This window comes from Pteropus alecto, unplaced genomic scaffold, assembly GCF_000325575.1.
Source record: "Pteropus alecto unplaced genomic scaffold, ASM32557v1 scaffold131, whole genome shotgun sequence".
Taxonomy (NCBI): domain Eukaryota; kingdom Metazoa; phylum Chordata; class Mammalia; order Chiroptera; family Pteropodidae; genus Pteropus; species Pteropus alecto.
In genome coordinates this window covers 2,361,486-2,385,819 of record NW_006434709.1, presented here as the reverse complement: position 1 = coordinate 2,385,819, position 24,334 = coordinate 2,361,486, and the positions used below count along the sequence as shown (strand labels likewise).

Below are 24,334 nucleotides of genomic sequence, written 5' to 3'. Positions count from 1 at the left end.
CATGTCCTGGGTGAGATGGAGCAGGACAAAAGATTTTATCATGCTACTCAGACAGTAAGCAATTTTAAATTTATGAATTGTTTATTTCTGGAATTTTACATTTAATGTTTTTGGACTCCAGTTGATCATGGGTAACTGAAACCATGGAAAGCAAAACTGCAGATAAGGAAGGACTATTGTATATCAAAAGCAGGTTTCTTTACATTTTAATATCATTAAATGACTGTAAAAACATTCCTTCGAATCATAAAGTTTCCCTTAATAGACTGTAACTTGTTTCCAATTACATCACAGTTACAACTAGCATTGGTGTGAAAAACCTTACGCATGTCTCTTTGTATTTCAGGTTATTTCTATAGGTGAGATATGATCTCATATCCAGAATATTTAAAGAACTTTTACAAATTAATAATAAAAAACAAACAACCTCATTTTTTTTTTTTAATGCCTACAGCACCTGGTCTTCCCAGGTGGTCTCCCATCCAAGTACTAACCAGGACTGACCCTGCTTAGCTTCTGAGATCAGATGAGATCGGGCACTTTCAGGGTGGCATGGCTGTAGACCAAAGAACCCAATTTTTAAATAGGCAAAGAATATGGGCAATTCACCAAAGAAGATATACTTAAGGCAAATAAGCACATAAAAATATACTCAACAACATCAATGATTTAGGAAACACAAATTAAAAGAACCATAAGGTAGTACTAGACTTCCATTTGAACAGCTAAAATTTTTTAACTGACAGTAAGGAAGTGTAGACAATGATAAGGAGCAACTGGAATTTTCATACACTGCTAATGGGAATGAAAATAATGCAGCCCCTTTGGAAAACAGTTTATCAGTGTTTTACAAAGTTAAGCTACATTTACCATATAACCTAGCAATGTTCTTCCTAGAAATGAAATGAAATTCTACTCCCAAGAGAAGGGAAAATATATGTCTACACAAAGACCTCTATGTGAATATTCATAGAACTTAATTCATAATAACCCAAAACTGAAAAGAATGCAAATGTCCATCAACTGGTGAATGGATAAACAAATAATTGTCATGTGTTTATACAATGCACTATTTCCCAGGAATAAAAATGAATGAGTTTCTAATACATGCAACAACATAGATCAATCTCAGAAGCAATATGCTAAGAAAAGAAGCCAAATGCAAAAGACTACCTACCATATAATTTCATCATATGACATTTTAGAAAAGTCAAAACTAGAGTGACAGAAATAAAACTGCTTGGGGTAATAGAAATGTTCTATGTCCTGATTGTGGTGGTGGTTACATGACTGCATATATTTGTTAAAATGCATTAAACCAAACACTTAAAATGGGTGAATTTTTGTTGTATGTAAATTATATCTCAATAAAGCACATTTTAAAAATAAGGAATGATTCTGAGTTGTTTTTTATTTTGTTTTGTTTTGTTTGTTTTGTACTTGAGCAGCTGACCTGAAGTAGAACCTGAGAAGGAAGGGGAATTCGACAAGAGAAGTAGGACTTTAGGGGTGAGGGAGATGGTGTCAAGAGAGTGACTTCTGTTTTTGGAAGTGTTAATGAGGTCAAGATAATGAGGGCACAGAGAGAGAAAAGAGAGAATGAGAAGGAAAAATAACTGTAGTGCAGTAAAAAAGGAAAAAAGAAAGAAAGCATGAAAATAAGAAAAGGGAAATATATATAGGCTATTTTTTGTGTTGTCTATTTTTGTCTCAATTTATTTTCATTTTTCCCAACTTTTTTTTCTTGGTCTGTCTTTTTCCTGATGGGGCAGAGTGTGTCTTACACACTGCTTCCAAAGTCTTCCTCTAAACAGACCACACACATGCTTTCCTATACACACACACACACACACACACACACACACACACACACACACACACACTGACCAAATGAGAACAATAGAGAAAAAAGTAAACCAAGAAAACAAGAAGGTGAAGAAGTTTGGCACCTGCTCTAAAATAAAGTGTATTTGCAGGAAGGGTTCATTCTTGGTCCTCTACATTGTAAGGCAAGAAGCAGCAGAAAAGCACTAGGTTGTTCGTCCTGAATTTAAACAGCTAAATAGGAAAATAGCTTTAATAGCTCCATTAGAGCCTGAGCCAAAGACTTTTCCTTTGTATTTGTTGTGAATAATTGAGTTAATGGTGGCATTTTCCTCTCAGCCTGGAGCAGGCATCCACACCAGTCTTCATCCTAATTGTATCAAACAGGGAAACTCCAGAACCCTTCGGTAACGAATGTGCCGTGGTGCCGGGCCTTTTCATTTGTATCCACCAAAGGATGCTATATTTTTAATTCTATCCTATGAATGAGGAAATTACAATTCAGAAGAGCCATGGGGTCTATCCAGTCCCTCGCAATGAAAGAGCCAAGGACAGATGTTAGGGGCAGGCTCTCCATTTTGGCATTTTGTTTTTAGATGTGTCTACAAGAGATAAAAAAGAAAAAGAAGGAAGGAGGGTAGGAGGACTCCTTCTATTTCTGTATATTTCCATGAAGAACCTTCCAGTCTGCTTTTAAGGGGGAAAGACTGTTAGTGTTCTCTCTCACCCATGCCACTCATTCTCCCCAAGAAAGAAGCCATTTACTTAAAAGATAAGATTGGGAGAAAAGTCATTATGTGCAGTGATGCATTACTAAATGTTTAGCATTTGGCTTTGGGGCCGGGGAGGAGCCCTGACTTGTAGCATGTGCCCATTCCCACATGTAAACACCCTGCCATGGCTGATTTCAAGCTACCAAAGTAAGGTTATCCAGTTTGAAAAGTTCCTAAAAATTTAACATTCAGCTCCTGCAAGCTATTATGTGCTGACTCGAACACATCAACAACCATGTAACTCAGCTCCCTGATATACACAGACTCCAGACCTCTGGATCTTCTTGGTGGTTGCTCCTCTATCCCTCCTTTGCTCCCTATTTCTTCCCTAAAGGCATCACCTGTCTCCCCTCTCCTCATGGGGCACATAACTCTTCAAGGAGTTTAGCCTTTCACACACACACCAAAATAAGAAAAGAAAGAAAAGAAATGTGTTTCATCAGCTTTTGCTTTCTAGCCTGCAGCATGGACTTCACCTAGTGAAGGAGCACAAAAGCCTGCCTCCCTACCTTGAATGAGAGAAACGAAAATTCTAACAGAGAATGAACAAAATCCAGCTTCAAAGAAATTTACTTTCTGTTGCTCAGTCTGCCACCAAAGGATGTGGCATTGACAGCCTTAAGTCTGCCTCTCTGTCCAAATGAGTTCCCAGTGACAGTAGTGCCTGGTGGGTGACATCTCTCCAAGTTTTTGAAGGTGTTTGAGCCTAGATTCTGAGCACATTTCTGACCTCTCTCTAGAGGCTCCTCTCCTTCCAGATCACCCTTCTGCAAGCCCTGTCTTTTTCCCATCTGCTGAGGTTGGGCCCTGGGCTGGGAGTCAGGGTGGATAAGTGGGAGCGTCATGACTGGCAGCCCCATCCAAAACCCATGGAATGGGAAATTGGCTTTTGCCGAAGGAAGGGATTCTACAGTTTCTATAAAGAAGGAAGGATACTGTGAGGACCAAAGGCATCCACCACAGGACTTCAGATATAAATGAATAGATAGAATACAAGCACCTACTCCTGACAATCAAAGCAGGGTGAAGATTGGACACCAGGGCTTCAGCGAGGGAATGTGACTAAGATGTCTCATAACATTCGAGCCTTCTCCAGGGCCAGCATCAGGGTGAGAACCCAATTCAGTCCAGCTTGTTGTCCACAGTGTATCCGCCACTAGGCCCACTGCCACTCCCAGGCAGGGTTGAAAGGCTGGCTGGACTCCTATTGACCTTCCCGTGTTGTTCACTCAGCTCTTATACATGGGAAAGTGCTTACATTGGACCTATCCCTGGGCGGGGCCCTAGTTTGTGGTGAGAAGCCCTAGGAGGCAGCCATGATTCAGCCTGGGCCCAACCAATAGCCAGACACCTATGTCTAGAGGTGCTTTAGTCAGTTGATAAGATGCAGTGCCTGTTCCAGGTATAGATTCAAAGCCAGTTTTCTCCTTGGATTTCTCAGGGCTTGGTCTCAGTGCTCCCTACTGATTATTTCTGGTTAACCTTGTATCATCTGGCTTTCTGGTCAATTCTGTTCATGAAACCTAATTCAGGGCCTCTCTGGGTGACACAGTGGAGTCAACTAATAGACGTGAAGATGCTTTTGAGAGCAAAAAAGGGAAGACTATATAAATGCAATGGACCGTTATTATAAAGCCAGGATTGAGGGAGATAGAACTAAATGTTTCCCTTATCCTCAAAATTTGCATTATCATGCATACCTTTTCAGTAATGCATTATTTTAGTGGACAGAAATTAATTGTACTGGGCTGAATTGTGTCCCCTCATCCCCTCACCTCCAGTATCTCGGAATGTGACCGTATTTGGAGTTAGGACCATTAAAGTGGTAATTAAGTTAAAATGAGGTCATTAGGGTGGGCTCTAATTCATTAAGACCACTGTCCTCATAAGAAGAAATTAGGACACAGACACACCTAGAGGGAAGGTCATGTAAAGACACAAGGAGGAGCCCCTTCAAGCTAAAGAGTAGGGGCCTATAAAGAAAATGACTCTTCTGACATCTTGATCTCAAGACTTCTAGACTTAAGAACTGTAATGAAATAAATTTCTGTTGTTTAAGCCATCCAGTCTGTGGTAATTTTTATGGCAGCCCTAGCAAATTGATATATTGGTCTATGATATATCTGAGCCCAGTTATTATAACTGAGTTTTATTATACCTAAAACAAGGCCCTGCCTCAAGTAATTCATGGACTAGGAGGAGAGAGGCAAATATAGACTATTAAGTGTTATCTGTTTTATTAATAATGGTACCTACTGTGTGACAGATACTTTGCTTATGTTGCCTTTAATCCTCACAACAATCCTAAAACTTTGTTACGGATGAGAGAGTAAAGGCACAGAGAGGCCTAAAACTTTCTCAAGGTCACATATAGTTATTATAAAGCCAATAATTGAATCTATGTCTATCTGACTCAAAAATCTCTCCCCCATGGGTTCCTCTGCCTCTGTACGGAGGGCAATGAGAACGTCAACAGAGTGGGAAGGTGAGAAGAAGGTTGTTGCAGACACTGGGATTCTGCTCTCTTTTCCTGTAATGGCACCCTCTTTTTTATTGAACAGCTCCACAGCAAAGGAAGTAACCATTCTCCCTTCCCAGGTCAAGATGGATGGTCTAAGTCCTGGCCAATCATAACTTTATTCTTCCAGCCATAGGTCAATGACTGGGCACATGCCTACAGCCAAGGTAATCTTAGACTTTCCCATAATTTTTATAAGCTGAAACCAGAAGAAAGAAGCCTTCACTCTCCCCTGGGGTGACCAAACTGTATGTAAGCCAAGAACTCCCTATGACCACATTCTACCCCAGCAAGAGAGAATAAGATCAGCTCATAAGAAGAAACCAAAATGTGTATGTGTGCATATGTGTAAAGAGAAAGAGAGAGAGAAAATGCTAATGGCATCATTTGAGTGTTTGGATTCAGCCATTCCTGAGGCCTACGCCATCCAGTTTTATTGCTTATATGAATTAATACATCCCCTTTTAATTAAAGCTAGTTTGTGTTGGGTTTCTGTCCCTTAAAATGAAGAGTCCTGAGAAGTACAATACTGGTCAAAAAAATCTTCATTGATGAGATGACCTAGGAAAGAGGGGATTCCCCAGAAAGAAGAAAGAGACAGAGGCCAAGGTCTGTAACAGCCACTACACTTGAGGAACTGTAGGCAGCTCAGTATGGCTAGAGCTGAGACATGCGGAGGGGCTGGAGAGATGGATGAGAGCCTTAGTGCCTTGCTAAGACATTAGGTCTTTATATGAGGTCAATGGGGCCACCCAAGAGTTTAAAGCAGTTGTGTGACGTTATCAAACTTGTGTTTCAGAAGGTCACTGAGGAGGTGAATTTGAGAGAGGACACAACAGGAGGCCATTCAACAGAAGACTGCCACAGGAATCTAGGTGAGAGATCAGGGTGAAAAAAAACCCCAAGTTCTTGGTTTAGCTATTGGCTGGGGTGGCATTTGATCATTATCTCTGCATCATAAATAAGGACAACAAAGACCTCCATTTACAGGGCATCAACCAAAAATATTTTGTGAGTCAAGGGATCTTTGAGTTGAACCAGAAATGCCTGATGTCTGGTCTTATTTTTCTGGAATCACCAGTTGCTGTATCTTTCTATTATTGCTGTTTCCTCTTTAACTCCATGTGTCTGACTAAAAACTTAGTTTTTCTTCAAGGACCCTAAGCTCATGTTGCTTTATCTCACCTATTCCAAGCCTACCACTCGAGCCAACCAATGTTTCTCCCCAGAGCACTCTTTAAATGGAAGTCTTACATAGAATTCAAAAGTGTACATTACGATTTGGTTCCTTTTTTAGGGGCCTTAATATGATAGCACAAACTTCATGAAGTGATTAAGGTAAATTCTGTATTTTTAGGTTGCCCAGGTAGGGGTTTTACGAGTAGCATATTTTCTTTTTATAGAAAAGGGCTGGTTTTCTCAAATGATGGGAAAAGTTCAAATTGCCATCTAGGGGGCTGTTTGAGACAATGAGGGAATGATGATATTACTTTGGAAACCTATCCCTCTCAAAAAAGTCTTTATGCAAACTAAAAAAGATTGGCGTGAGATTATTTTACACAGGAAGATAAAAATCAGACAGCTTCAGGGACTTCCGGCTATGACTAGATGAAGAGGTTGGTGAATCTTCTTGGAAAAAAAAAAGACAAGTGTAAAACTGGATAAAATTGTTAAAAAATAAAATAGAAAATAAAGTGTCAGGGTTCTGGAGATTGACCACAGGCAGAAAACAAATTGAGAAATGTTCATTCCTGAAAAATTGATAGACATTCAGATAAGAACAGTGGGAACCTACAGTTATATTAGTTATCTATTGCTGTGTAATAAATTACTCTAAAATGTAGTAGCTTAAAACAACAGACATTTACTGTCTCAAAGTTTCTGCATATCAGGAATCCAAGAGTTGCTTAGCTGGGAGCCTCTGGCTCAAGATCTCTCATGTGCTTATAGTCAAGCCATTGGAGGAAGCAAGAGAATTAAAAGTGTTTAAATCAAGCTACATTCAGAGTCTGCAATATGTGGTCAGCCCTGTAGCCAGGCCAAGAGGACACCTGTAGAACAAAGGAAGATCTCTACTGGGATTGCTAACAACCCATTCCCCACACCTGGGAAGGGGAACCTGGCACCAACAGAGTCATTCCTGTGGCTAAAACCATGGGGAACCTATGGATTAAATGTTGGGAACCACCAGCAGGCCTTTCACTCTGCATATTCTTACCTTTTCATGCTACATACTCTTCCCCTTCCTCACTGTATGTTTACATCAAAGGAAATGGGTTAACAAAGTCTTTTAAACAATAACTCACAGGAACTAAAGAATGATATATAAACTGAATTCCCCGAACACTCAGGGTCCATCTCACTGTCCCTCTCCCTCTCACTCCCACTCTCTGCCTCTTAGAGGACACCACACTCTGAGTTATCCCTTTTCCAATAAACTTTCCTTTTGACTCTAACTTTGGTGTGTGTGTTGAATTCTTTCTACACTTGCCACCAAAAGACCCTTTTCTTCTCTCAGTACAGGTCCTGGTCTCCCTACCACTCGGGAAAATTTGCCCTGTCCTGCATCGAAGCTATTGGCCAAGGTCGCAGTAGCATCTGAAGACCCAGGTAGGAGAGATGTGAGTTCAAGCTTACTCAAGTGGCAGCTGGCAGGCCTTAGTTCCTTGCTGGCTGTTGGGCGAGGCCTCCTTCAGTTCCTTACCAGATGCTGCCTCACCTCATAGCACCTGGCCTCCCCGCAGAGTAAGTGATCCAAGAGAGAAAAGGAGCATCCAAGATGGAAGCTGCAGTCTTTTTCTTTTTCAAGATAATGAATTTTATGAATTATGCGACTTTTTAGAGAAGAGGTAGAAGTCTGATCTGTGTTTGGAAACACCAAACAACTTAACAATTTACCTCATGGTTTAGGCAACACACAATTGTATGCTAAAGTATGCAGCCTAGTTCTACACAAGAGTAGGCATTTCAGCAAACCAAAATTCCTAGGCATTTCAATTCTGCCTCTTCACTGGTTACATTTCCAAAATGTCTCCCTAATTTTTTTTTTGTATTGAGGTAAAATTCACATAACATAAAATTAACAATTAAGCATTTTAAAGTGTACAATTCCCTTATACATAGTACATCCAGCCAAAACAATTTTGAAAAAAACAGTGTTGGAAGACTTATACTACCTGATTTTAAGCCTTATTCTAAATCCACAATAATCATGACTGTGTGATATTGGCATAGGGATAAACATATGGATCAATGGAACAGAATAGAAAGTGCGGGAACGAACCCTTCATTTATAGTCGGTTGAGTTCTGATAAATGTACTAAGGCAATTCAATGCAGAAAAGATAGCCTTTTCAACAAATAGTGCCATAGCAATTGGATACCTGTATACAGAAGAAGAAAAAAGAATTCAGAGCCTTATCTCATACCCTACTCAAAAACTAACTCAAAATGGATCATAGACCTATAAACTATTTATTGATGTGAGGAACCTACTGCAATGAATATTTTTTCTACAGGATCTTAAGAGAAAAGATGGGGAGGGACAAATATAATGGATTTGATAATGACTCTGAGGTATTGGTCAATCTTAGAAAAACTTGTGAAGTAGGCTAGGTGCCTTTAGTTACCTCCTCATCCATGCTCTTTTCTTGTTCCTTATGCCCCACCCCCTACCTCCGCTTCCCCCCATACACACTAAAGCTTTGCATCAGCATCAGGTGCCCTGGGCCCTTGTGATGCTTTGGACTGGTACCTAATCCAACCTACTCATCTCCGGTGATGCCTAAACTCTGAATCTGACTAGATTACACTACAGTGTCCACATCCTTGAGGCTTGGCTTTCTATCGAGTGACAGGCATGCTGAGAAGCTTACACAATCTATGCTATCCCTTCCCTCTAGGATTTTGTAATAGCAGTCTTCAAGGAAGAAAGTTGAAATGAAAAGTAGTTGTTTTAATTGTGGAAAATATGGCTGGGGACATGTTCTCATGGGAACTGCGTGTGCTGTGTGTCTAGCTTGGTCTGGCAGAGCTCACCAGGTTCTGCATTTCATTGCAGATGTTTGGTTTGGAAAGTCCCTTGGTTATTTGGCTTCTGGAGTCCTCTCTCACTGTGGGGCCCCTCTGTGGGAACACAGAGCTCATTGATCACATTCCCCAAATGTCAAGCTCCTGCTGCATGATCCCAGGAGAACCTGACTTGCCATCTATATAACAAAAGCAAGAACTACACATTTGATGACTAAAGGATTGACTGACAAGCAAAAGTCTTTCCCGATGGTTAGTTCCCAAAGTTTCTATTGGAAGATCAATGGCAATATAAATGCCACCCCCAACTCCTGGATATTTGTCATTTTACCTTTCTTTCTTCTCTTTCCTATGATCTCTTAATCTCTTAAGAGATTCTTGGGTGATACAATTCACTAGCTAGAAACTAAATTGTATTTAACACTCTCAATTAGATGTTATTTCAGCTATGTTAAGCCAGTATTTGAGATGCTAAGTCAGAACTTGAGATCACTGGAAGAGGTCATAGGATCATTCAAGTTCAGACTTGAATTACTTGACTTTCCAGAATCTGCCGCTTCCTTTTAACTCGAAAGCTTTAGATCTGCTGCTCCCCTTGCCTGGAATTCTCACCTCTCTCACCAACCCTATCCAACACACATACACACACACACACACACACACACACACACACACACACACGCACACACACACGCACACGCACACGCGCACACATACACACAACTGAGCTGCTTCAGCTCGTCCTTCAGGACTCAGGTTAGGCATCTTCTCTTTCGTAAAGCTTCACTGATATCCCAAGTCTGAGCTAGCTATCTTTCCCTCCTTTTCACACAGTTTTCTAGTTTTCCAGTCTTTACCAACTGGCAATAAGTTCCTTAATTGTCATTATAGTCCCTGTGTGCCAGGCACACAATAAGTGACCAATAAATATCAATGCAGTTGCATGAATAAATGGATTGTTAGTGCTACTATTTGTACTCTGATTTTCATTCTGGTTAATAATGAGCCCCCTCTTCAATAACCAAGGAAACTAGAGAACATTTCTGAGAAAGTAGGTTTATCAGTTGGAACAAATATACCATGCTAGTGCACAATGTTGATAATGGGGGAGGTTATGCATGAGCAGAGGCAGAAAAATTATAAGAAATCTGTGTATCTTCTGCTTAATTTTGCTGTGACCCTAAAACTGCACTAAAAATAATAGTCTATTTAAATTTTTTATTTAATTGCCAATATTAAATATATATGTATATATATAACCCACAAAATCATCCACATTTCTGTTATCTAAAAAAGTTGGAAGAGCTGGCCACACTGGGTTTGTGTGCCCCCATGGCAATAAACCAAGTTCCAGCTGCCCACTTTAGACACAGCACACACTCCCCAGGCCGTCGCAGTCCCCATCACTCTCCATCAATTCCCACCAACCTCAGCCAAATGCCAGTTGCTGTTTTTCTTCTCACATCCAGCCAGCTCATTCATTTAATAGCCTAGTCTCTATTGCGATTGGAGTTTGGAACTCAAGAACTAGACCCTGCAGGGCAGGTAGACCTGTTACGAATTTTGTTTTTAACCCTGGAATCAGCGCAAAGCCATTGGAAGGTTTTACACAGAGCAGTTACACGATCAAATCTGTGATGTTAAAGATCAGTCTGGATTGTTTAAATTCCAAGTACAGGAACTATTTTACTAGGCAATGAAAACAAATCAAGACTGCTAAGCCTCCCTCAGCTCTTTTACAGGAAAAAATCCTTATTACATTCTTATAATAAATTTTCAGTAAGAATGGAGACTTTTCACCAATTATTTATCAGAAATAATAGACAAAACAAGATAAGATGAAAATAGAATTGAACTAGAAGGCAAAAGATCTGAATTTGAGTCCTAAGTGACTTTGACACTGATTCCTTTACTGTTCCTGTCCTCCTCTGTAACATGGAAATAATAATACCAGATTCTCCTACATGCCTCATAGGGTCATTGTGAAACCAAATAAAAAATATATGATAAAAGCTTTATAAACTGTAAAGTGATTTATAAACATAAAGAATTATTATTAATCATTTATTTACCAAACTCAAACCCTGCTGTGTTTGGCCTGCGCTAGGCTTGGGGATATAAAACGAGACCAGCTCTAAGGGTCTACAGTCTGCTGGAAGTACCGGTTATGTAAAGAAACAACCATAAGTATATAGCCCCAAAAATTAAAAACAGAGACTTGAAGACATACTTATATGCCAATGTTCATAGCAGCATTATTTACAATAGCCAAAAGGTGGAAACCACCCAAGTGCCTGTCAACAGATGAATGGATAATCAAAATGTGGTATATACGTACAATGGAATATTATTCTGCTATGAAAAGGAATGGAGCTCTGATCATGGAACCTTGAAAACATAGTGCTAAGTGAAATAAAGCGACACAAAAGAACAAATATTGTATGATTCTACTCATATGAAACATCTAGAATAGGCAAATTCATAGAGACAGTCAGTTAGAGGTTACCAGGGGCTGGAGGTGGGAGTGGGGCTGGGGAGTTACTGTTAATGGGTACAGAGTTTCTGTTTAAGGTGGTGAAAATTTTTGGAAATAGTGGTGATGATTGCACAACACTGTATATTTTACTAATGCCACGGAATGGTATACTTCAAAATGGTTAAAATGGCAAGTTCTATGTTATATATGTTCTACCACAGTAAAGATAAACAAACAAACACACAAATAAATAAATAAATGGATTAGTTCAACTAAAGACACCAGAAAAAAGAACAACAGACTAAACCTAAAGAAAGTATAAGAAATAATAAAGATACAAACAAAAATTAATGAAATAGGAAACAAAGAAATAATAAAGTCAAAAAATCAAAAGCTGATTTGGGGAGGGGAGCTAATAAAATAAAGATAAAAAACAAATAAAAAGGAAGTAATTATAACAAAATATGATAAGTGCTAAAGAGAAGCACTCATACAGCGCTATGAATAAACTTCTAAATGTAAAGAGAAGCAGGGAAAGTCTTCACGAAAGACATGCTTCTCAAACTGTGAACTTGGGAGAGGAGAGTAGGAGTTTTCTAGGGCACAGTCAGGAATGTGTGTGTGTGTGTGTGTGTGTGTATGCCAGGCAGAGGGACTCTTCTTGTCACCACTGTATGCTATTCCTAATCCAGTGTCTCAAACCAGGGTGCTTAAGAAATGTTTGCTAAACGAATAAACATCTTCGCTGTCTTAGTTCTACAGTGTATCTTTCATCTGTGCATGGATTTTAAAGTGTAAAATTTTCTAAACCTTTTATCTGTAACTTTTGGATTTGTCCAATTCCACACTGCAGTCTTTCATAACAGAGCAGTATGATGCTATTTTCCTAAAGACACTACATTAGAAGTTCCCAACCTTTTCTCCATTTCATCTGAAATGAGGCCTTCAACACCTAGACTTGAATAGAAACCAAAATTGATAGTGCCTGTTGAAAAGAAACTGAAATTCATGAGTTCCTTAAGAATATATATCAGGGTGGGATGTGTCCATCTTGTGCCTCAGCTTTTAGGAATTGGTGTTTGCTGGGGGCATTTGAGGTGCCAGGAGAAGGTACTGTTGCTTTATCCAGTTGTGCAGATACTCCACTGCACAAGAGCTCATGGCAGAGGTAGGGAGGAAGGCTGAAATACAGCCTATATTCTTCTTACCAAGCCATGCACTCTGGATTTTGTCCACTCAAATGAAAAAAGTCTTTTTTCTATGTGGCCCAAATGCGTCAGAGAAAATGGGCCAATTGCAGGACCCATGTCTTTGACTGTTATCACTTTGCTGCCCTGCCTAAGAGAGAGTCAGTGCCTGAGTCTCCTCTCTGTCCTCTCAAAAGAGCTCCCTCAATTCTCTTCAGCTTCAAAGCATCTATTGAGAGGATCTTTTCAAGCTTTTTAGTGGATGAATAACCCACCACTGGCAATCCACAGACAGAGAGTCATCGTCTGCCAGGAGACCTTCAGAGTTCCACAAAAAACCAAAGACAAGCTCATTTTTTCTATACTGCTTTTGGCCCTGTGATTACCTCTCCTGCCACTAGATGGCAACCTCTCCCAGGTACTAGAAACAGACTTTCTTGACGCCTAAACTGGGGAAGCAGAAAGCTGAGATGCAGGGGTTGCCCGTGTAAAAAGGATTTTAGTTTGATCCTAGCTTTTCCATTACGTGATTTAGAAATGCCTTGTCATCCTGACATGGAATTTTAATAAATGAATAAGTTTCACAGCACTCTTCAGGCTCATATAGACCCTCTTCTTGTTTATCTGACTCCGTTCCCATCTAGGGATGTTTAAATTTCAGAAACACAGGTCAAGCCACAGGGAACACAGTTCCCTGACACCTGATATTTCTGGGAAATACTAAGAAGCCTTATTGATAACATAATAGGGTATTGATTTAATAAATTCTGACTCCAGGCAACCATTAGCTATTAATCATGTTGCATTCTTTAAAAAAAAAAAAAAAAATCAAGTCCTAATTTACTTATACTTAAATGCACAGATTTGAAGTGTGCAGTTCAGTGAGTTGTTAATAAATGTATATGCCAGTGTACACCACCCAAGTTAGGACATAGAACATTTCCATCATGCTGGTAAGTTTTCTTGTCTGCCTTCAAAGTCAATTCTCATGACCTGAAGAAGACTTGAGGCCCATAGGAGTGCAAACAGTGGGTGGAGCAGGGAGTATGTAGCCTTGAGGATAACAGTGCACTGTAAGAGGCTAAATACAAATCTTAATTATGCACAGCCATATATTTTTATGTTTTCCTTGCAAAATAAAGTAATCATTAATTTTTAAGAAAGAAATGGCGTTTAGAACCTGTTTATTTTATCCAGCATTTTAGGAATATAATTTTCTTCCAAATATGTAAATACATGAAATTCTCTAAAATACGTTTTGTCATTGCTTCATGATTTGGTTCTTGTGAAGTTTTATTAATATGCAGTTGTTAGGCTGCAGCTGAGAAAATGATCAAATTGTTCATTGAGACCACCAATTTGTTTTAAAAATAATTTTTTTCTGGGCATTCTTCAGCCCAGGAGTTGAATTTGTCAGCCTGCAATAGCTGTGCCTTTATTATTACACTAGGGAAATGAGGTGATTCCTACTAAGAGATGATTTCTTTGTTGTAAAGTTTTTATAATAAAGTGCACGGCTCCATGAATTTTCACAAAGTGAGCACACCCGTGTGATAAGCATCCAGATTAAGTAATTGGTTACCAGAACCCCAGAACCCCAGAACCCCGTCTAGTCACTCCAGAGGTAACCATGACCCTGGTTTATAAGAATAGAGATGAATTTTACCAGTTTCGGAACTTTCCATAAATAGAATGAGGTAATAAGGGCTGTTTGGTGCCTTCCTTCCAGTGACTGAATGATCAATATTTAATTTGAGAAAGAGATTTATGTTGTTGTCTTGCCATTTGTTCTTTCTCTTGCTGTATAGTATTCCACAGTGTGACTCTACCACAATCATTTATCCAGTTCACTATATATATTATTTTACATATAAATTGATTATTACAAATATGCTGCTATAAAAAACTTTGCAAATATCTTTTGATGCACATTACCTACACATTGCTGGGTCATAGGCTCTACACTTGTTCAGCTTGAATTGATGCTGCCAAACTGTTTCCCAGTGTGGTTTGCACTAATTATACTCCTACCAACAGTGAACGAGAGTAGTTACTCCAATTTGACAGTATTCGATATTAGCCTTTTTCATTTTAGACTTTCTGGTGTGTGCAGCGGTATCTCACTGGGGATTTAATTTGCATTTCTCTGACTAATTAAGTCAAACACTTTTTCACACACTACATTAGCTATTTGGATATCCCCTTCAAGTCTTTTGTCAATTTTCTGCAAAACATTTGAACAGGTACTTCACAAAAGTTTTGAATTTTTAATTTATTTTTATTCTTTCATTTTGAAATAATTTCAGACTTTGGCAAAAATAGTACCAAAAAATCCCGTATTCCCTTTACCTAGCTTCATTATCTTGATATCTTGCATAACCATAGTTCAATGATCAAAATCAATAAATTAACATTGGTAGTCATCTACAGACCTTGTTAAAACCTCATCCATTGTCTCACTCATGTCTTTTTCTGGACTGGGATTTGGTCCAGATTTACACATTGCCTTTAGCTGTTATATCTCCTGAGTCTCCATTAATCTGGGACAGTTCTTCAGCCTTAATTTGTCTTTAATAATCTTAACACTTTCAAAGAGTACTGGCCAGTTATTTTATAAAATGCTCTCAATTTGTATTTGTCTAATGCTCCCTCAACACTAATTCAAGTCATACATCTTTGCTAGAGTGATGTTGTTTCCTTCTCAGGGCACTATAGCAGGAGGAACACGACATCAATATGCCTTATCAGTGGTGATGCCAACTTTGATCACTTGGTTAAGGTGTCTGCCAGATTTTGCCTCTGTAAAGTTACTATTTTTCCCATTGTGGTTAGTAAACATCTCTTAAGGCAGCATGTAAATACCCCGTTTCTTGTGATTCTTTTGCTCTGTAATGTTTTTAATTTATAGTATTATTTATATATCCTTGTTATTAGTCATCTTTTTGATATATGCTTCATAAATATCTTACCACACTCTAAAGGCTTGTTTTTTTCATTCTCTTCATGTCTTTTGATGAACAGAAGTTCTTAAGGTTAATATAATTAAATTTGTCATTTTTTTCCTTTATGGTTACCACTAATTGTGTCCTGTTTAAGAAATCTTTACCTCTTCTTCAGAAATCAGTTCTCTGGATATTTTGTAGGAGAGAAGGGATGTTACCTTATGAAATTTCTATGTGATCAGTAGATTACAAAATGGAATGTGAGATGCCAAGAGGTTTCAGTCTCTGGGATAGAAACAGGTAAAATCTTACTGGGAATTAGATTAAGCTGGTCAGTGGTCTCCCTCAGAGGTAACTAGGAATTTCTAGTAGAGGAAGAGCTTACTAATGAGATGTCAAGGATTCAACCAAGAAGGCAATCAAAGAAAAATATAATGAGGTAGTTCAAAAGTCATGTAAACGTGGAAACAGTACTTATGATATCTTTGACTTAGTTGACATTTAATGAACATTTTTTTGTTTAAAAAAAAGGAAAGAAAGAAAAAAAAAGAAAAGAAAGCTTTACCTACCCCAAGGTCATGATGACATTCACTTATATCTTCTTCAAAAATATTTATTGTTTTTCCTTTCATGTGGATCTACAATCCATCTGCAACTGATTCTCTTTAAGGTAAGTATCAAGATTCATTAGTTTTTCCCAGTTTTACTGAGAAATAATTGAAATACATCACTGTATAAGTTTAAGGGATGTGGCATGATGGTTTGATTTACATATATTATGATATTCATTATTTTGTTATATGATATCAATTGACCCAGCACATTTATGGAAAAGTCCGTCCTTTCTCCACTGCACTGCCACCTTTGTCATAAATCAAGTGACTATGCATAAAGGTCTGTTTCTCCCTCTCTTCTATTTGTCTTTATGTCTGTCTTTGTGTCAATACCATGCTGACTTAAATGCCATATTATTATGTCTTGACATCTTTACATTTCTGGCTTCGATCTTCTCCTTCAAGACAGACTTGGCTATATTTGGCCTTTTGCATTTCAGTCTAAATTTTGGAATCAGTTGTCAATTTCCATATGCACATCATAAACCCATGATAGGATGATTTGGATTGTGTTGAATCTGTAGATCAATTTGAAACCATTATATATTTATAATATCGAATTCTTATTATGAACATATTTCTTCCCCCCATTTAATTAGATCTTTATTTCTGTCAGTAATGTTTTGTAGTTTTCAGTGTAGTGATCTCACACAGCTTTCATTAATTTACTCCTAAGCATTTGATGTTCATAATTTATTTTTAAACTATGACTACATGAGAAAAGCAGTGTTCTCCGTGGGAGGAGATTTTACTCCCAGGACACTTTTGGCAATGTCTGGAGACATTTTTAGTTTTCACTCTGGGTGTTGGGGCTACTGACATCTAGTGTAAAAGCCAGTGATGCTGTTAAACAGCGTACAATGCCCAGAAAGTGTCTCCCATAACAAGGAATTATCCAACCCAAAATGTCGATAATGCTCCTCTCAAGAAACTTTGGTGTAGTAAAAAGAATTTCCAGAAAGATGTCACTTAATAGTCATTCTTTTATACGTATTGTTTTTGGATTTTTGTGTTTCCTGCAGCATAGTAATTTACAGTGACTTTTTTTGTTGTTGTAATAGAGTTATTATTTACTACTCGGGTGTGAATAAAACTTGGCACTTTCAGATGTTTATTAAAGGATGTTATAATTGTTAAGAGATAATTCTCCATTGGTTTTGGGTTACTGTTCATCTTCTGAGCAAATGGCATTGACAGTTTAGTTGAAGGATGTCTGCATAACAGACAACCTTGGAAAGATAAAGACAGAGAGACTCCCTATAGAGATATCTGGAGATGTCTCTCCCTAGCGGTATTCCAGGGCAGTAAAGCTACAGACCTCCGCCTTACTTCTCTGGAGAAGATTTGCTTACATTCTAGGGTGATAAAAGATAAAACTTCTCTCTGGGATGATGGGCCGTGTTGTTAGCAGTTCCCTTGTGAGATTAGGAGTTTCCTAGGTTTCTCAGCTATGACACAGATCACTGTGTGCCCAGTATCCACCTGGACCTGCCCCTACACTGCCCCCATGGGACTTGGAAGCAAAAGGAAACCTATGTTGCTCATCGTTCTGTGACTAATAAACTATCTAAATCTATTCGGCTGAATTTGTAAAAGTGTGTTAAATTCACCTAGCAGTTGCAGTAATTTCTATTGCTTAGGGATTCCTTGGCAATGACCCATTAGCAAGGTCTACTGCCAATTAGGAAGGAGTGGAGGCACCTCTAATGTCACAGGTGTGTTTTCTCTATCTTGTAGTGCTGATGTAGTTTGGGTAAGAGAAAACAGTGTCTCTATCAAAAGTTCCCAAGACCTGCCCTTTAGGGGGCTGGTCCTGAGACATTCAGAGAGACCAATAACTGTCATGTCACTGTCAATACTCAAGTTCACAACTTAGTTGTAGCCATCAAAGGCCCAGCTGTGTCTACCGGGATACCAACGGCAACAGTATAAGGCTTTGTTTGATCCCACTCAATATTTAAAACTTATGTCCTGGAGGCTGGGTCCCAGTTTTGCTCTTGAGGTCCTAGGTCCCCTGCAATGACTGGATCTTTGTTACTTAACGAGGTTCAGCATACCTGGCTCCATTCCCCCTTCTTGCGTGAGGTTTCGCAGACATCTGGTGGACCTTTCCAACCAATCTGGCATACCTACCCAGACTTGCCTGAATCTAGCAGTGGCCAGAACCATAAATCAAGCTAAAAACCCCTGTACAAAAATATAGTATAGGATGGGCCATCATGGTAACTCACCCAGTACTATTTGCAGCTTCTGTGATTTTATGATCGCTAACATAAATACAGTCACTTTAGGGCTGTCCACATCCACCTGGAGTATTTGTGAAAACAAATGAGACCATGTTGATTCCTATGATCATTTTCATAATGATGGTTTGACTTCATGAAGCATGAAGTCAAACAGTATATGTGAGCTGCAGATGGCAGCGGGAAAGGTACAAGCTAGAAGAGCAGATGTTTTAAAAAGTCAACAATCTTGAAGGAAAAATACCTTCCCTGGCAGTGACCATGCTTCTGAGTCAGATGAGGGATAGAGGTGGGGCACTTCCCTGGAGACAGTGATCTGCAAATGCATTGTTATTTGACTATCAAACCATGCTGAAGTTTATATTGATATAATGCAAATTACTAACCTGCCTGTGATCAAATCAGCTTGCTGTTTTGGTTGAGCTGCAGCAGCTCATGGTAACCAAAACAAGTTTTGGAGAAGAAAAAACATGGTGCTCCCCTTTTGAGGCATAGAAAAGGAAAAATAGCAAATGATTCAGCTTTTTTTTTTTTGATATATTTCCTGTAGAATATTAAACTACCTTCTGTTGGGGAATGGAGTTTAGGGTATGGAGTATTTGTCACCTTGGCTCGCTATGTTTGTCTATAAGGCCAATGTAAAGTTCTAAGATCATACTATCTAAAAGTGAGATACATTGGGCAATAGCATATTCTAAATACCAGCAAAGTTCATTAAATAAAGGTTATTACAGTACCAAAAGAGGACTCTAATCCAAAGCTTGTGTTAATCTCAGGCATGTGGCTCATCTGCTGCCATGCAGTGCCTTACACGTTCCTTAGGAGCCCAGGCCAGAAGTGAAACCAGCTGTAGTTAATCTCAGGCATGTGGCTCATCTGCTGCCATGCTGTGCCTATGTTCCTTAGGAGCCCAGGCCGGAAGTGAAACCAGCTGTGGTGCTGCCTCCATGGAGAGTGTGATCTGTTGGCTCAGGTTTGAGGAGGCTGGGAAAGGGGAAGTCAAGTGCTAACAGAGGTAGATCTATCACTACCATTGGGCCCAGGAAGAGGCTGTCCCAAAACAGACCTGTCTTCCTGTCTATCTCTTTCTCACTGTTTTTTCCCTCACTCTCAACTTAGCAGATTGGAAAAACAGATTTTCTTCCTGAGAATCCCTTACAGTAGAGAAAATAAAATGGAATAGCATTGCTAAGAGAGTCACTTAAAATGGAGTCAGGAGGCCATTGAAGACGTGGGGCCTATGCATATTTTATGTATCAGCTCTTGGAACTATTGTTAAGTTCCTGAACTATTGCTAAACTTCAGCTTAAGCCCAATGAACATCCTGGATCAATGATTGCCTCATAGATATATATGAATTTTACTTCCTCCTCATCATGGTGACAAGCCCATCTGCATTCTTCACCTTGAAAGGAACCAATCCATTCTGACAACCAGCACCCTTCATTTATATAATGGGCCTGACCAATCCCAACTAACATAGCCAATATCCTTCACTTACACGGAGGACCTTAATGAGAAGAGCTCTGATGGTTTTGCCCTTTATAAACCTTGCCTTTCTTTGTTGCCTTTGGAGCACAATTTAGGTTGCTACCTGAATCTGTGCCCTCTATTACAGTCCCACCTTTGCTCAAATAAATGCTTTTTATTTTTTATTACAGCCTATGTACTTTTTAAAACACCTTCTTGCAAATCTTTCATAGATCTTTTTTTTTTAGTTTTAGCAAGCCTAACACACTGCTATGATTTGTGATTGCAATGCCCTATTATATAACCTCAGGAGTCATTGGATTCCATGGTCCCCAAATTGGTTTGCGCCTAAAGCGCCACTAGTTACCTGACAGAAAGATGGGGAGAAAGAAGAGATGGAAAACTGCTGTTCTTTTTGTAACAAGCCTCGTAGAACTATTTGCCTCTTAGAACTGTATTTGTAACTTTGATAAAAATAAAAGTTATATTTTAAAAAATTTGGTAGATGAGCTGAATAGAAGGGACACAACTGAAAATAGAATTAATGAACTTACATGATTAACCCTAAGGATTCTCTCAAACTTAGAGCTAAAGAACTAAAACAAAAAAACAAAAACAAAGTCACATGGAGAATAAAGTCAAAAGTTCCCACAGTATCCAGAACAAAAGAATGGAGACACTGGAAGAAAGATAATAGAAGAATGTTTCTGAGTTTGGAAGAGATTCAAGGCTTCGGAGTGAACAGATCTGAGTGCCATTCAGGCTAGTGAAACAGGTCCCACTTTTAAACACATTCTTCAAGGGGAAGAGGAAATCTTGAATTTTTCTAGTGAGAAAAACTAAGCTACCTACACAGGAACAAGAATCAGTTTACTATTAGATTTTTCTTTGGGACCAGTGGATTCTAGGAGACAATGGAGAAGTATCTTGAAGGACGGTGCCAAAGTTAGTTTCCTTTAGAGCCCCCAAATATGGCGTTTTATATAATCTGGTAATAGCAAATATTATTGGTTGGGGAAGGGAGTGATTGCTTAAAAGTTTTGCTTTGAATTTTAATTTTATTTGACGGCGATCAGAAAAATAGCCAACACTAATGCAAAGCTTACAATGAACCAAGAACTATTCTAAAAATTCTACATAGATTGTTATTTAATCCTTATAACATAGAACCTATGCGGTTAAGTATCATTACCCCCATGCTATAGATGAGAAAACTGAGGCACAAAAAAGATAAGTGACTTTTTTGAAGTTATCAGCCAATAAATGGTAGGGCTGTGATTCAAAACTTATTTTCACTTTAGAATTTAATGAGGTTTTCTTTGCGAATAAATATTTTGTCAGTTTTTATAAATATTCAGCAGATGATTGAAACTAGATGCTTTCTCTGTGGTATATGGAGTCCAGTCCAGTCTATAACTATTAATTCTACCTCATGAATATTCAGATTACTTCTGTTTTTTGGTTTGTTTCATCTATCAAAGACATAGTAGAGGCTGTTTAAAATTTACTTCTGCTTGATATTATAAAACTTAAAAAAAGTTTCCTCTTCTGCCTCTTAGATACTGTTTTCTACATTCCAGAATTTTTTTCATACTTCTGTATACCTATTTATGCTTACTCATCTTTGACTGTTAAGAGTTTTATCCATGCTTTGCATTTGTTCCCAAATAGGATGAGCTCATTCTTCTTGGCTCCTAGTCTGTCTATTTAGATGCTATTAGTAGCTTCTTCTCAAATCTTAGGCTGGAGGATTGGTTACTTTCCAGCAGCCTAAAGGGATTGTGGAGGGAGCCATCTGGCAGGGAATGTCACCCTGCAAGGTTTTATGAAGCCATAGTCCCAAGGGGCCAAAGGTTATCAGATGACTTTTGTCTTCATGTCCTTCATGGCCAGTGGCCAGACTGGATGTGGCCGGCCATCCTCCTGAGATTGCTATCTTCAGAATCAGAGAAGAGCTTGCCAATCAGGCTAAAATGTACCCCTCTTTACGCGCCAAAGGTCATTTCAATGAATACTGGGAAGGAAGATTCAGAAGTCGGGGCTAACTCTCCACTTTATCTGAAAATGTTCTTGGTTATCTGTTGTGCCATAAAATAACACCCAAATTTCAAGGTATGAAACAACAGCAGTTATTTACTATTGTAAATAAACTATGTTGTTACTATGAAACAACAGCAGTTATTTACTATCTCTCATGATTCTGGCTATTGACTTAGCTCAGCTTGGTCGTTCTCATTCAGGATCTCTCACCTGGCTGCCGTGAGATGAGGATGATGCGGGAGTCATCTCGAAGGCCTCCCGATTCACATGTCTGGCACTGGGACTGGGAAAGTTCCAACTTCTGGGGCCGGAACATCCGGGGCTCTTCTGACTCTTTATCTTCACATGATCTGTTCATGTGGTCTTTGCAGCATTGTGGCTTTAGGGCAGTTGAACTTATCATTATATGTCTGCTCAGGGCTCCACAAGCATATGTTTTGAGTGAGAGAACTAGAAAGAAGCTGTACCACCTTTTAAGATCCAGCCTTGAAAGTCACATAGTGTTACTTTTGCTGTACAGCCCACCCAAGAAGCCCACTCAGGTTCAAAGAGAGGGGACAAAGATGCCATCCCTTGACGTAGGGGAGGAGGCAGCATTTTAAAAAGAGCATGTGAGACTAAATATATTCTTGCAACCACTTTTTAAAAATACAATCTACCACAGGAAGTTTAATACAATTTTGTCAAATTGATAAATGATTATATATCATCAGTAGTAATATCAATTAATACAGACTCTATTCAACTAACTCATACAGCTGTTGTGAGGATTAATTGATTAAAACTGCGTATCTAAAGCACTTAGAATACTGACTGGCACATAGTAAGTGCTTATACAAATGTTTGCTATAGTCTACAGTTAAGGAAAATTAGAAATCAATAACTACAGTGTTAACTAATTACCCTCCCCTGCCATTCTATTTTTCTTTGTCTATTCTGCTATTCACTTTCTTTAAAAAACCTTCTTGGTTCACCTCTTGTTTTGGTGGAACACACTATCTGAAAGCTTCTTAAGAAAAGATATGTGGAAGATAATTTTTTTAAATCTTGTAGGTCTGACTATATTTTTATTTACTCCTACACTTGACCAATAGTTTAGATGGGTCTGAGGATTTATGTTGGAAGTAATTTTCCCTCAGAGTTATAAAGGCATTATTACATTGTTTTCCAGTCCATGTGTTGCTATGGAGAAATCTGATACCATCCTGAACCTTGAGACTTTGTATGAAACCTCATTTTCCCCTCCGGGTGTTTGTAACGTATTCCCTGTATCCTTAGTCTTCTGAAATTCATATTGTTTCATATAGATCTTCAATTTTAGTATAGTTCCCCTAGCCTTGTGTGGTAGATTAAAGAGGGTGGCAATTTTCTTTGTTAGTAACCCCCCCAACCCCCTTTCAGGGATGAAGCATAACTGTCCTTCCCCTGAATCTGGACTGGCCTTAGTGATTTACATGATCTATGGAATGCAACAGAAATAACATTCAGGGGCTTCCAAGCCTAAATAATAAGACCAGTAACTTCGTCCTGGATCTCTTGGAGTATACTTTGTGGAAGCCCTGAGACTTCATGTAGGAAGTCTGACTTCCTTGAGACTGCCAGGTGGAGGGAGCACGCAGAAGTGCACTGGTCAACAGTGCCAGCTGAGGCCAGCCTTCCAACCACCCTTGCCAGGGTGCCAGATGTGTGAGTGAATCCTCCTGACTGGCCCATCTCCCAGCTGAATACCACCAAGTGACCTTTGTTGATGCCACATGGAAGAGAACAATTGCCCAGTTAACCTCTGTCCAAATTCAGCCCCTCAAAATCATGAGACAATAAAATAGTCAATGTTTTAAGTCACTAAGTTTTGGGATAGTTTGTTAGAGGTAGATAACCAGAACATTTTCATACCTGGAATGTCTCAGGTATGAAATATTCTGGAAACTGTCTGCGTTAATCCCTGCAGAGAATGTTTCCAAAATTCCACCCAAACAGATAACCAGAACATTTTCATACCTGGAATGTCTCATGCTGGAAACCGTCTGCGTTAATCCCTCCAGAGAATGTTTCCAAAATTCCACCCAAATGGGAGAGGGGCCGTGCATTTTGGGAAGGGGATGGAGGACTCTGCTTCCTGCACAGACTTACAAAAAATCCTCCAGTTTTTAATATTAACTATATACCCCCTTTCAGAAGTACGTGGTGCAACAAATTCCTGAGTATCTTGAGAAATTCTA

The 24,334-nt window shown here is 39.0% G+C and overlaps 1 non-coding gene across 1 annotated transcript; it reads right to left on the bottom strand.

Moving 5' to 3' along the window:
- Positions 1 to 445: 445 nt before the first annotated feature.
- LOC112477944 lies at positions 446 to 564 on the bottom strand. Its single transcript, XR_003045688.1, has one exon. It is a non-coding gene; the product is annotated as a 5S ribosomal RNA (ribosomal RNA).
- Positions 565 to 24,334: the final 23,770 nt, after the last annotated feature.